The following is a 9,309-nucleotide window of genomic DNA, read 5'->3' on the forward strand; positions in this document are numbered from 1 at the left end:
ACAGTACTTTACCTCTCAAACACCCCAAACTCCAGTCTAAACATTAGAACGTCAGATCCCCAAAGAGTGACATTCTACAAAGTATCTGACCAGTACTCCTTAACATGGTCAAGGCCATCAAGAGCAAGGAAAATCTGAAACACTGTCACAGCCAAGAGCAGCCTGAGGAGACATCACAATTATATGTAATAGGACCATGCAAAGCAAGAATAAATTAGGAAAAATTAAGGAGATGTTAATAAAGGGGAAATATGGGTGTGGGAGACGGGAACCTTCTGTACTAGCTTCACAATTTTCCTGTAAATCTAAAACTATTTCCTGTAAATCTAAAACTATTCTTAAAAAAAAGTTCACTTAAAAAAAGAAAACAGCCACTCCGACAGGGTTGGCTGCTCTCACGTCTCGAGGGTGTACTATCTGTTGCCCATTTAATAAAGTTCTGCTTGCAAAGAAAAGAAAAAACAATGCTTTATTGCCTGTTCACTCTTCCCCAGCCACACACCCATCCCCACTCAAAGGCAAGCCTAGAGCCCCTAAAGGTGAGACATACAGAGGCTGAGGGGCAGGAACTGACGTTCAACCTCCATACAAATGAGAGGCCCGGGCCCCCTTCCTTCCCTCCCATCACCCTGCTCTGCATTATGAAGCTACTAGATATATATTTCCATCTTGTACTTAACGCTAACATTTGCATCGTACCTATGTTCAGTATTATAAATTCCCCTAGGATGTACACAAAGAATTATACATTTCCCCAGAACACAGCTCACATGTTCTACTGATAAAGCGGAGTACCATCCCTTGACCAGTGAAGTGCCCATCTTGAGAGACACACAACGTAAGCCAGCGTGACAGCCCTTCTCCAGGTAAGGCATGCCTTAAGCCTGGCACCTTTGGCTTCTCCTTCATCAACGAATAACTTCACAAGGAACCTGGAGAAACACCCCTAGCTCTGAACCTGCACACTGGCATGCTTCCGTAAACCAAGTCAGAAGTTCTTTTCCTGCTCATGTCCTAGAATCCCAAAATGCAAAGTTGGAAACCTCATCCTTTCAATTAATAAGGCAAAAACTCAAGCCCAGAAAGATGCTGTAAGTTGCTGGAGGCTAAAGATGCTTACTCCTTGGAAGGAAAGTTATGACCAATCAAGACAGCATATTAAAAAGCAGAGACATTACTTTGCCAACAAAGGTCCTTCTAGTCAAGGCTATGGTTTTTCCAGTGGTCATGTATGGATGTGAAAGTTGGACTGTGAATAAAGCTGAGCACCGAAAAGTTGATGCTTTTGAACTGTGGTGTTGGAGAAGACTCTTGAGAGTCCCTTGGACTGCAAGGAGATCCAACCAGTCCATCCTGAAGGAGATCAGTCCTGGGTGTTCACTGGAAGCACTGATGCTGAAGCTGAAACTCCAATACTTTGGCCACCTCATGCAAAGAGTTAACTCACTGGAAAAGACCCTGATGCTTGGAGGGATTGGGGACAGGAGGAGAAGGGGACGACAGAGGATGAGATGGCTGGATGGCATCACCGACTCCATGGGCATGAGTTTGAGTAAACTCCAGGAGTTTGTGATGGACAGGGAGGCCTGGCGTGCTGCGATTCATGGGGTTGCAGAGTCAGACACGACTGAGCGACTGAACTGAACTGAACTGAACTGAAAGCTAATTAAGAGAGATCTGTGTACAGAGGATTAGACTCGTAAGTACCATTGAATGTAGGGCTTCCCAGGTGACACTAGTGGTAAAGAACCTGTCTGTCAATGCAGGAGATGTGAGAGCTGTGGGATCGATCCCTGGGTCGGGAAGATCCCCTGGAGGAGGACATGGCAACCCACTCCAGTATTCTTGTCTGGAGAATCCCACGGACAGAGGAACCTGGTGGACTACAGTCTATGGGGTCGCAAAAAGTCGGACATGACTGAAAGCAACTTAGAACACACACACCATTGAATGTAGAGGTGAAAGGTTCGGAGAGAAGGCAGAGTTGCCCCCAGAATGTCACGTGCCAGTGAAGTTATAGAAGCCTTGGATGAACAGTGGCAAAGATTAAAAAAAAAGAATGAAGGCATGCACCCTGGTTAAAAATAGGATATGGAGTCATCGACTTCCCTTTGATTTGTTGAAATCACTTTGAACACAATGATTATGTCACAAGAAAGAGCTTTTCTTTTGTGATGAAGAAGAAAAGGTATTAATAAAAATCATGACAAGCCACATTAAAATAGCTTGTATGGTGCAAGGAACGTCAAGTGAAGAACTAGGCTCTGTCTTTGATGGTCTTGTAAGATTGATATATTTCAAAAAGATACATGAATTCCAAAGCAAAGCAAATACATTTGATTAGAAATGGTGAAGATGCAGTTTTACCTCCTTTTTCTTTGCCAACCTGAAACTGCGTAACTATTCCCAAATGAAGAAAAAATTCAGATTCAATGAAGTGTTAGATGTTTTAACAATAACAAAATTATACATAAACAACATTATAGGCAGTATTTATTATGTGCCTAGCTGTGTTCTAAAGGTATTACATGTACTAATTCACTCAATCCTCAAACCCTATGCAATAGGTTTTATTAATATTCCCATTTTACAAGTAAAGAATGGACGCACACAGAGAGGTTAGGTAACCTGTCCAAGGTCATACAGTAAGAGGTTGAGTCAAGAAATAAACTAAGATAGTCTGGTTCTCTTATGCTAACCTCCATTTTATAGTTACCATGAACTACTTGATCTTCTTACTTATTTCTTTAAAGTATATTAGGCTTACCTTCCCTAATTCCATGACATGTTCTTTAAAAGCAGGGAAACTGTTTTATATATTTCTTTGTATTCCCTGTATTTTCTACACATTTTGCTTACATTTTGTTGACAGGATGACTAGTAGATCTTCTTAAAGACCTTGGTAAGTAGAGAATTTTTAAACAGCATGTCCATATATCCATGGTGTCTGTGAGATTTATAATAACTTTCTCAAAATAAATTAGATAACTTTGGAAATCTAATAACAAAAACTGTAAGCTATGGCCCAGAAGAATTAATGTAGTTTTCAAAACGATACAACTTATTAGGCAGAGCCACACACTCTGGGCCATATGACCTGACATGTTGTATGAATCAAATAAATAATGGTTCGTGACTTGAAACACCCAATAGAGTAACTGAGCTGCAGCTGTGTTCTTTTTAGATTAAGTTTTTTTTTTAACACTTCTGAGTCTCAATTTACTCGTCTTTAAAATGGGGATATCAAAAATGTACCCTCTTCCTTCTCAGGTTGTTGTGACCATCAAGTTCCATGAGGCTGTGGAAGTCCCTACTAAGAAAAGCACCAGGTAAATGTAAAAAGTATTTCTAAAATATAACAAGCAACATGCAGGTATAAACATGTGGAGCATTCAAAGCAACTGACTTTTACTAGTAGCCAGCAGGACAGCTTGGAAAAACACAGATTTTCAGGTCAAAAAGACCTGGATTCAAGTCCGCATCCTGCCACTTACAGCTTGAGGGATCTTGGGCAAGTCACTTAAATATTTTTTATGTATTTCTGAGCCTCAATCTTTTCAATTGAATAAAATGGAGAAAATAACACCTCCCTCACAGGAGACAACATGTAAGAAGCAGTTCATAGGGAACACAACAAAGAGAACACAACGAAATTTAATTGTGACCTCATATTAAAAATATCAGTTATTCTACTCAGAACACATGGGAGAAATTATATCTGTCCTTCCAGAGTTTACCGTAATCACATCAAACACAGAGTAAATTTATTTAATATTTATTAAACCCTATCAAATGCCAGCAGTAAAGAATCCTCCTGCAAAACAGGAGACGCGTAAGACATGGGTTCAATCCCAAGGTCAGGAAGATCCCCCGGAGGAGGAAACGGCAATCTGCTCCAGTATTCCTGCCTGGGAAATCCTATGGACACAGGAGCCTGGCCAGCTAGAGTCCACAGGGTCACAAAGAGTCAGACACAGCTGAGCACACAAAATTAAATGCCTACCACTCCTCGGAATTTTGTACTCCCTGCCCTTTGGAACGACTTCGCTTTCACTTTTCACTTTCATGCGCTGGAGGAGGAAATGGCAACCCTCTCCAGTATTCTTGCCTGGAGAATCCCAGGGACAGGGGAGCCTGGTGGGCTGCCGTCTCTGGGGTCGCACAGAGTCAGACATGACTGAAGTGACTTAGCAGCAGCAGTCCTTTGGAGAAACAATATAAAAATGCTGTCAGGTCACTCAGAATTCTCAGACCCATTTGAGATTCTGACGAAAGCTATGGCATCTCTCCCCAAAGAAAGCTACAAAACTTTTAGTAGACACAACAGAAGATATAGAATATCTTCATGACCTTGGAGTAGAGAAAGCATTCTTAACAAAGGACGACAGCGAGGAGAGGAGGGACACTTAACTATAAAGAAAAAGATTCATAAATCTACCTACATTAAAATTATGAATTTCTACATCAGAAGAAACCATGAACAAAAATTTTTTACATAAACTAGAGTGGAAGCACAATTTGCAACACATGCAACCAATGGAAGCTGAGATTCCTGTGCAAGTAAAAAACTCCAACAAATCAATAAAAAAAAATAAGCAAAAATGTGACATATGAATGCAAAGAAAAGAAACTACAGCTGCATGTAACAATATGGATAAATCTTACAAACTTAACATGGAATGAAGAAAGCATGACACTAAAGAATATATACAGGATGACTTCACTAATGTGAAGTTGTCAAATAACTAAATAAATCATCCTTAGTAAGGTAAAACTAAATAATATTGAATAGGGATGCACATATATATGCATATGCTCTATGCATGCATACACGTGTAGGTAAAACTGCAGAAAAGAGGGAAAAAAGTGGTTCCCTCAAGGGGAAGGAAGACTTCATGATTAGGAGAGACCAAAGTTTGCTTCAGGAAATGATAATACTTGGGCACAGGTTACGAGAGTCTTACTTTATGATTTACAGGTTTTATATGTTCTCCTGAATATACATTGCAAAGTAAAAAAAAAAAAAAAAGCACTTCCACAACCACACCTTGTATTTAGCAGGGAGAGAAGGAACTCACAGACTCCCTCAAGTCCATACACCCTAAGTTTATGGTGTCAAGCTTTGTGAGATCAAAGAAAAATCAAGAAATCCTTAGATTGTGAGGTGGTGGAGGAAGGAGAGAGGGGATGAGGACAGGAAAGATGCAAGAGTAGGATGAAGAAACGGGAGATCCCCCCCTGGCTGCCCAGTGGTTAAGACTCTACCTTCCAATGCAGGGTGTATGGGTTAGACCCCTAGTCAGGGGGCTAAGGCCCCACATGGCTCACAGCCCCAAACCCAAAACATCAAACAAAAGCAATATTTTAACAAATTCAATGATGACTTTAAAAATGGTTCACGTTAAGGGGGCGGGGGGGTGGGGAAGGGAGGGTAGAAACATGAAGCCTCTAGGTCAGTTCCTACTCTCTCCCTTGGAGAGAGAACACCCGGCACAAACATAACTAACAAATGTCCAAGCTTGGTAAGGAATGCAACGGAGTCTGAAAAACACACGGGAAACTAATGAGAAAGAGGAGCACAGCTTGCAAAGAAATGTAAACTATTAAATAATGTGTCTCCAAAGAAAGAAGCCTGCTAAAATAGCCAGTTTAACCCTCTGCCCACTCCATAATATCTGCTCCTCACCCCTGAACCCAGACAGGGAATATAAAATGTTAGAAACTGTAAACACCAATTTCTGAGTGAAAAAGAACACCATGTCACCTCACAGCAACAGATTATCACGGAACCTAGGAAAGCTCCTGGTAACCCTGGGAAATTAAAGAACTGGCAAAAACAAGTTACAATATGCCATTCCCACCAGCCTTGGAATAAACACGTATACTGCAACTACATGATAAACATGTATCTGGATCATATCTAGTATGACTTCCGTACGGCTCTTCAACAGAACATATGTGAAGCTTTTTGCTGAATATAAGAGGAGTCCAAGGAATGTTTAAATCAGTGGAAAACAGAGGAATATCTCTGTAAAGTTTTTCATTGTATTCTCCCATGAATTATTTACTCGTATCTAGCAATCACCCAATATTTCATTAGATCTGGGTTTATACTAAACAAAACTATCCAGACGTTATCTTCAAAATGGTTGGTGTTTGTGTGGTTAGTCAAATGCCTTATTTTGCTGGAAAGAATAATGGGCAAAAGGAATGATTTTTTTAATTACAAAAAGCATTTAATACTTTTAATAATCATTAACAACATGCAGTAGTTTACATCGTGCAAAACATACTTTTCTAATTTTTCTCATATCAATTCATTGTTTATTTACTGCTTATAGTTTCTAGTCCTCAAATCTTATTGACATTAATAATCCCCATTACGTATCAAATATTTAGATGGTAACACTCATTGCTAGAAAGAAGTCCAGAGCAAATAATCTAGATTTCCTCAAAAAAACTTCCAAAAGGAAAAATGGAATTTGACATTTGGACAACATGAGAAGACTCATCTTCCAAAAGGAATGATTTTTAAGGGTTCAAGATCCTACCAAGAGCATCAAATCAACTATTTCTTCATGTTCCACTCAAACTCTTTCCTTTCATCCCATTTTCTAGCCTCTATTTGTTCCCCAGAAACTCAGGATCTTCTTTCAATTCTCCAACTTTCCTTGAGGTTAAGGGAGCCATATAGAAAAGTTTCTCCATGGTTTACCAGAATGCTCAGTGTATTCCACTGAGGCCTTAATGAGTGTGCACATTGGAATCTTTCTCACGCCTCTATCTCCCTTTTATTGTCATCTCTTCCCTCTTGTGTTCTTCCCTCTTGTTTTCAGATAACTGGCTTATCCAGTTGGAACCAAAGACCAAAGAATTTCCTATTATGTTTAAGTGAAAAGCTCCCCCGGAAAGTGAAGGGGTGTGGGAGTACACTCACTCTTCCACTTCTGCGCCAAACTATTGATCCGTGCCGCCTCTGTGCACCCAAAAACAAGATCACAAAAGTACTCATATGCCCAGAAATGATTCTCGGTTCAAATGCATCACCTTTTGTAATGCTATATTCTGGGCGGGAGGAGGTGGGGCGAGGCGGGGGGTGGTGTCACCAAGTAACTCTAAAGCAAGTCCTGTAGAAACTAGGTGCACTTGGGCGATTGGGGGTCGGGAGGGCAGGCCCAGGTCCGAAGTTCAAGAGTCACCGAAACCCAAACCCGACTGGACTATTGGCACGTGCTTAGACTCGGTTGCGACAGCTTGGCAAACCTATCGGGAGGGGGCATTCTTCACCGGCCTCTGACTCATCCAGAGATAAGGCAGCCACAAGTTCCAAGCCAGCAGCTCCTGGATTTAGTCTGCACGGAAAATGTGTAGTTTCGGCTCCAGGGCCCCTAACAGGTAGAGCTAAGCGTGAATTTCCTGGGGCTCGGCCCCAGAGTGAGGATGGGAACGGAAGGAAAGCCACTCTCCCTCCGGCTCGCCTCCGAGAGTTGTAGGTGCCGATCCCCTCCGGGCGGGCGAGGGAGCCGCCGGCGTCTGGAGCAGGGCGCCCCCGTCCCTCCCCTCGCGCCGCCCGAGCCCCTCACCTGCGGCCGGGTGGCCGGAGAGCACGCGGCCCCGGGCGCGGCGCGGGCCCCCGAGCTCGCGGCGCTCGCGCAGCTCGTCGTCCTCGTCCTCCCGCCGCCGGCCCTCAGCCATGGACGAGCCGCGCGGGCCCGCGCGCCGGCCGCCAGCCCCGGGCGCCCCACGCCCGCAGCCTCGGGCCTGGGAGGCAGCCCCGGCGAGCGGCGGCGTCGGAAGCGGCTGCCTCTTCGGCTCCACCTGCAGCCCACGGGGGAGCGGCCGGGCGCGGGCCGAGCCGGCTTCCCCGCCTCCTCGCGCGCCCCGGCGGCCTCCTCCTCCGGCTCTCCCGCTCCCTTCCCCGCCCCGCGGAGCTGGAGCCGGGATTGGGCGGGGTCTGGCGGGGCCTCGCCTCCTCGGGGAGGGGTTACCGGCCGCCGAGCCGCCCCGCCGCCGCACACGCCGCGCCACCAAAACAGACGGGTACAAAATAAACAAATGGGATAGGAAAGGGGGAAAGAGGAGGTGGCCTGGCTTCTTCCTGCCCTTTCACAATATTCCGCTGTCAACAGGAAACCCATTTGCTGGACACTTAAACAAAAGGAGGAGGAGGAACCTGCCCAGAGTTGAGTTGGAGAGATGGCCCAGCTGGAGCATGTGAACTTGGGAACGAACTTGGTTGGGAGTTTGGTGGCGCCTCTGCGTTGCACCAGTTTTTTCCTTTCCCTCTCTTCTCTCCCTTTTAAATCCAACCTCTGGGCAGAACATAGAGGATTTTTAACGCTGTGAAGCCAGTCAGCTGCTGCTGCTGCTGCTGCTGCTAAGTCGCTTCAGTCGTGTCCGACTCTCTGCGACCCCATAGACGGCAGCCCGCCAGGCTCCCCTGTCCCTGGGATTCTCCAGGCAAGGACACTGGAGTGGGTTGCCATTGCCTTCTCCGGTGAAGCCAGTCTATATGATACTATATGGTGGATACATGTCATTATATATTTGTCCAATCCCGCAGAATGTACAACAGGGAGAACCTTAACGTAAACCACAGACTTTAAGTGATTATGATTATGATGCGTCAATGTGAACGCTGAAGAATTGATTCTTTTGAACTGTGGTGTTGGAGAAGACTCTTGAGAGTCCCTTGGGCTGCGAGGAAATCAAAACAGTCGATCCTAAAGGAAGTCAATCCTGAATATTCATTAGAAGGATTGATGCTGAAGTTGAAGCTCCAATAATTTGGCCACCTGATGCGAAGAACCGGATCAGGTTCTTCATTAGAACTCATTAGAAAAGACCCTGATGCTGGGAAAGATTGAAGGCAGGAGGACAAGGGGAGGACAGAGGATGAGATGGTCGGATGGCATCACCGACTCAATGGACATGAGTCTGAGCAAGCTCTGGGTGAAGGTGAGGGTGAAGGACCAGGAAGCCTGGCGTGCTGCAGTCCATGGGGTCACAGAGTCTGACAGGACTCGGGGACTGAACAACAATGTAAATTCCTCAGTTGTAACAAATGTACCACTCTGTGGAGACTGTTGATAATGGAGGCTGTGCGTGTGAAGGGGCAGAGAGATATGGAAAATCTCAATCTTCAGCTCAGTTTTGCTGTGAACGAGAAACTGCTCCAAAATATATAAAGGCTAATAAGCAATTTTTTTCGATGGACTCTCCCGGTATTCTAGGTAACTTAGGGTTAGGAAGTGGCCACCATCTTTAGAAGAAGATGTATTTAAGAGCCTGGTACCTGATTATTTGCAG

General features: G+C 44.4%; 1 protein-coding gene across 2 annotated transcripts in view; it reads right to left on the reverse strand.

Moving 5' to 3' along the window:
* Positions 1–7,639, reverse strand: part of SH3D19 (SH3 domain containing 19) — a 211,782-nt gene extending 204,143 nt beyond the window's left edge. The window contains exon 1 of one of the 2 annotated variants that reach the window (XM_061142488.1): positions 7,584–7,639. The gene's annotated coding sequence lies outside the window, so the exon portion shown is untranslated. The remainder of the gene's footprint in view (positions 1–7,583) is intronic. The other variant, XM_061142491.1, reaches the window with a different exon arrangement.
* Between the last annotated feature and the right edge of the window lie 1,670 nt (positions 7,640–9,309).

This window comes from Dama dama, chromosome 5 (genome assembly GCF_033118175.1).
Source record: "Dama dama isolate Ldn47 chromosome 5, ASM3311817v1, whole genome shotgun sequence".
NCBI classification, from domain to species: Eukaryota; Metazoa; Chordata; class Mammalia; order Artiodactyla; family Cervidae; genus Dama; species Dama dama.